This window comes from Engystomops pustulosus, chromosome 4 (assembly GCF_040894005.1).
Source record: "Engystomops pustulosus chromosome 4, aEngPut4.maternal, whole genome shotgun sequence".
Taxonomy (NCBI): domain Eukaryota; kingdom Metazoa; phylum Chordata; class Amphibia; order Anura; family Leptodactylidae; genus Engystomops; species Engystomops pustulosus.
Window position 1 is genome coordinate 215,442,856 of NC_092414.1, and position 5,980 is coordinate 215,448,835.

Genomic DNA, 5,980 nt, shown 5'->3' on the forward strand with positions numbered 1-5,980 from the left:
CACCTACCCGCTCCTCTGGTTTGAAAACTTTTTTGGACTGCCACATACAGGCACTCAATCTATTTCATTTTTCTGGAGGGCCACCTACCTGCTCCTCTGGTTTGAAAACTTTTTTGGACTGCCACATACAGGCACTATCCAAATTAAATTGTCTCCATAGCAGCCTCCACACGTTGTCTCCATTGCTACCTCCAAACGAGGTGTGTCAGGCAGAAATTTGGGTTGTTTTCATGGATTCCACATCAAAGTTGTTAACTTTGTCGCCACCCTGCTGTGTTATCCACAAAATATACTGGCAAACTTTTATCATTTACCAATATTATTTCAGCGCTTCTTGCGCATCTGTTTACATTCCCCTCACCCGGCATATCCTAAACTTATAAGAACGCTACTACACTTGATCTTATACAAAACGTTCTTAGAAGTGCTGTTTGGGGAGTAGCCTAGAGACAGGGGTTTGGATTGGCGAAAGCTCACCTGGCAGCGGAGCGCCAGCTCCATGCGCATCATGCGCTTCTTGCGCATCTGTTTACATTCCCCTCACCCGCCATATCCCAAACTTATAAGAACGCTACTACACTTAACTTGGTGAAGGCTGGGACCGAGTCTGACCCTGGGGCTGGTCATATACTGCCGACGCAGAGAATTACGGGGCCTACCTCGGTCCAGGTCTCAAAGGTCTAGTATACCTCCTCCTCCTCCCACCCCTCCTCCACCTCCTCCTCCTCCGAATTACCATCCGTGGCCATGGCGCCATCAGTCGGTAGCTCTAGGCACAGCAGCAGTGCCGTCGCTAAGCGACAGCAGGCGGTGCTCAAACTGCTGAGCCTAGGCGATAAAAGGCACACCGCCCAAGAGCTATTACAGGGCATTCCACATCAAACTTGTTAACTTTGTCGCCACCCTGCTGTGTAATACACAAAATATACTGGCAAACTTTTATCATTTACCGATATTATTTCAGCGCTTCTTGCGCATCTGTTTACATTCCCCTCACCCGCCATATCCTAAACTTATAAGAACGCTACTACACTTGATCTTATACAAAAGGTTCATAGAAGTGCTGTTTGGGGAGTAGCCTAGAGACAGGGGCTTGGATTGGCGAAAGCTCACCTGGCAGCGGAGCGCCAGCTCCATGCGCATCATGCGCTTCTTGCGCATCTGTTTACATTCCCCTCACCCGCCATATCCCAAACTTATAAGAACGCTACTACACTTGATCTTATACAAAAGGTTCTTAGAAGTGCTGTTGGGGGAGTAGCCTAGAGACAGGGGCTTGGATTGGCGAAAGCTCGCCTGGCAGCGGAGCGCCAGCTCCATGCCAAGATCCAACTAACATAGTTTTAACTGCAGCACCTTTAATCTACTACTAGTTCACTGCCTCCATACATGGTCCCCTTATCAAACGAGCTGTGTCAGGCAGAATTTTGGGTTGTTTTCATGGCTTCCATGTTAACTTTGTCGCCACCCTGCTGTGTAATCCACAAAATATACTGGCAAACTTTTATCATGTACCGATATTATTTGAGCGCTTCTTGCTCACCTCCTTTGGTTCCTCTCTGCCACCCATTGGTTTGAAGCCTGAGTCCATTTAGGGTATGTCGCCATGACACTCTCTAGCCTGCCGCTGCTGCCGCTGCCTCTGCATGCCGTCCCCTATAGTGTCAGGGTCAATTATTAGATGTTTTAGATGCTATCTAGCTTCATTCTGTCACTCTGTCATGGCCATGCTGTTGCCCATAATTTTGGCATAATGGTGCGTTTAAGCAGCCTCAGAGGCATCCATGCATGCTGCCCCTGCTGTTTCCTGTCCATTTCCGTGGTGTTTCCATCCTTTTCTGAGGTTCCCAGGTGTTTGGCCAAGCTTCCCTGTGCAGAGCCTTGGTCCCCTTGAAAAATGCTCGAGTCTCCCATTGACTTCAATGGGGCTCGTTATTCGAGACGAGCACTCGAGCATCGGGAAAAGTTCGTCTCGAATAACGAGTACCCGAGCATTTTAGTGCTCGCTCATCTCTAGTTAACATCACTAGGGGATATAAATGTGAGAATTTTCTTTAGTGGGAAAACCCCTGTAAATCCTTGGCTTCACTGTGTTTATCCATGTCTAAATTAAGCACTTCACTCCATTCCTGCCTATCCTAGCCTAAGAGCTGATGATGTAAGCCTGCCATGTATAATTTAGACACAATGGAGCCTGCAGGGGCTCTGATGATGCCTCCAAAGCCCCACAAGCTCATTTGAATATTTTTAAAAGCTTCCTTTTAGATAAACACAATGATCCAATGATTTAAGAAGGAAGGTCCTGGTTTCCTTTAAGTGCTGTTCATGTACATTTTACTATGTCTTAGATGCAGGGGGTGGGATAATTAATTGATTGATTGATTGATGTACGAAAAGACAAAAGATCTAAAAATACTTAATTCTATTCAACTTTCTCCATCTTAATAATAACAACAGAAAAAATTTCACCAATAAATGAATATTTTTGCCTCAAAAATAAAAAATAATTATTGAGCATAGATCTGCATCGGAGCTGTAGACACAAAAAAATTGGATTTTTTTTTATTGTTATTCAATTCATTTTTTGCATTTTCTTTTTTAATTTAGCAGTTTTTACATTCTAAACGTCTTTGTTTCACAACTTCCAAGAATAGTAAGTTCCCCAATTCGACTGACATGCAAAAAATATTCCCTTTGATGTAATCATGCCGTTTTCTTGTTGATATACATTTAAATTTACATGTCCGTGTGTGGGATCACATTATTTTTACTTACAGCAGAGCCTGTTGGGAGAAATTTAGGTTTTTCTGAAAATTTGTGGGAAAATTTGGTTTGGGATCAAAAAATGCTTCTAAAGTAATTGAGGGCAACGCATTCTGGGTGTTCAGTCCTGGTTATTTACATAGAGGATTAAAGAAGTAATGGAAAACCATTCACATTCTTTTCACTTTGGTTAAAATCCAGCTATTGTGATACTTAACAATTCAACTAATGTGGTATTTCGCTACCAACAACTTTAGATGGAGGCACAGCCACATCATGTGGGATTCGTGCCTTGTTTATCTCAATGAATGTGAGAATGTCCATGCTGGCTGTAGTTGGGCAGATCCTCTTGTCGGAGATGATACCATTGGTGGTGCTGAACACGTGCTCTGACACCACGCTTGTCCCAAGGCAAGACAACACCTACAAGGCATCGAGTGCAATCTATGGCCCCATGTCCAATTGTCTCACCTAGAAATTTAACAGAGTGGACCCATCTATCAGAACCAAGAGACATTTGGACAGATCATCTTCCACCATGTGAGTCACAGTTGGCCTCCTGGTACTACGTGCTATATCTAATGGTGTAGGTTGAGAATTGAACAAGGTGCTCCACATTGTGACCATGCTCATTCTCCCCCCTAAGGTGGGGCTGGTGAGACTCTTGCATTAGTGACATCCTCCTCCTCTCTGTGCTGCCAATGAGCTATCAAGGTTTGAGGGGAACTCTGCCAGTAGTGCCTCCACCAATTTGTGCTTGTACCCCCATCATTTTTACAGATGCAATGCTATACTTGTAGCATGTATCTAACAGGGATCACCCTGCTCTGGGGAAAACCCATCTTCATCCTTTTCCTCCTCCAAAAGTTCACCCTGTCTGAACAGTGCAGTACTTGACCAATGGTCCAGCAACACATGTGTGGACTGGCCTAATACTTGTTCCGGTGGGAAGACAGATGACCTTCTTTGGCCAAGCTTTATTAACTGGTGGCACACTGAGCAAATGACACATATTGGGGTTCATTTACAAAAGGTCCAAATTGCGCACTTTCGTCAGGTTTCCCGTCGATTTCCGATTTGCACTGAATTGCCCCGGGATTTTGGCACACGCGATCGGATTGTGGCGTATCAGCGCCGGCTTTCATGCGACAGAAATCGGGGGGTGTGGCTGTCGGACAACCTGACGGATTCGGAAATTTAAAAAAGATCAAGATCAGCACTTTCATGCAAGACTAGTAGTATAAGTTCATACTGATGCAAATACTACTAAAGCTGGTAGTATGAAAAAACAGCAGCTTTGATGAAGGTGATAACCAAAAATTTACTTTGTAGGGTCTATGACAGAGCCATGTGTATTAATTAACCCTAAAGTGTTAAATCATAGTGTGTGTGAGGGGGGTCTAGTCAATCACTGGGGCACTGCCCCCGGCCACCCGCCCCTCTGATCACATCAAATATATCAAGAGGCTCTGGACGTGCGGCAGGAAACTTATAATGCTAGTCATGTCTGGCATAGAATTGTGCTATAGACTGTCCCAGGAATGGAAATGCCCCATGCAGGCCCACAATGCGACTGAGCACGGCCCACTGCATGCCCCACCATGCCCCTTTAGTATAAGAAGGTTTATAGTCACAATTCCGGGCGAAGAAGCCGGAAGGTGAGTATAGATTTTCTTTTAACGACTGATGACGGATCTTCATATAGGGCCCGGGTATGTATACAGTAGCTCCGGCTTTGGAGCAGTGCTCATGCGCAGAATGCCAGCTCCGCGGACGAGGACGCACAGCTCCTCATAGCTGCTCACCGAAGATGTCTGGTAAGAGGATCAAAGAGGCAATTGGGGCATGGAGTAGGTAAATGCACTGATGCAAATACTTCTAACATCCAAGACTGGTAGTGTGAGGTGTCACTTGGGAAAATAATATGATCATTTCCCTGGTCTAAATTGGTTGGTATTTGTGAGACAGTTTCATCCATCTCTGTGACTAATTGGGCTCTTAATCATTAAATTGTAATCATACTGTTTTCACCTGAAAAATTTAACTTTTACTGCAAAAAAAAACAAGTCTCCATATGCCTATGTCAGGAAAGTTACGTCAAAAAGGTAAGTCATCTGGACGTTGAGCTTAGAAAAACATAATGGGGCTCATTTACTAAGTGCGCACACGATCAGATTTCAGAGCAATCGCGCCAGCTTTCATGCAACAGAAATCGGGGGCGTGGCTGTCGGAAAACCCGACAGATTCGGAAAAACGAAAAAAGAAATGTGTCGCAGAATCAAGCACTTACATGCACCGGGGAGAAGATGGTGAACTCCGGCGGACCTCACCGCAGCAGTGACACCTGGAGGAAGTTGGACGCACAAGCTTAGTGAATCCCGGCAGAACCGAATTCTCATCAGAGAACGCGCCGCGGGATCACGCCAGGACCGGGTAAGTAAATGAGCCCCAATAAGTGCTATTTTCTAAAGGCAAAATAGGTTATATCCTTAAGGGGGTATTCCCACCTGCGCATTGTGATCCCTTAGAAATGAGACAACTTTTCTTGGATACGACCACAGCTGCGGGGGGGGGGATTACGTTTGAAATTTCCATGAGTTACTGCATGTCCCACAGCCATCCTGACGTAATGAACGCTGAATCCAGGTGGTCGAGAGCCTCAATAACGCATGCGTGTCCACAGCTGCGAGAGTGCAGGCCTGTTTGTGTTCCAAGGGGCAACATGGCTACATTTATGCAAAATTATCTTCACTCAGGGACAAATTCCCTTTGTGGTGAGATTTTGACATTACTGTCTATTACTGATCTGGGTCGATAACTACTACACAGGACTGGCTGTTTACCAACTTTCAGCAGGATGGCAACGTGGACCATAAGGACCTTGGGGTGTAAAGTACAAAGAAGAAGATCAAAAATCGAGAGTCCTGAGCATGTGCAGGAGTAAGACTGATTTGAAGGATCCGAGCCGAGTGAGATAAGGAAGTTTCTGGTTTCTAGCTGTTAAAGGGATGGAATCTCATTAATTTTCCCCTAACTGGATGATTTCAGAAATCTCCAGCTATTAAAACATAAGGATTTATATACATTAACGCACATATTGTCAACATTATAAAATGTTAAAGATTCTATTGGCTTAAGGTTTATCTGCCAGGTTCATACAGTTTATGACTTCCCCTTCTACATCCTTTATCTTCTGCTCACTCGCTTCCTGCACGAA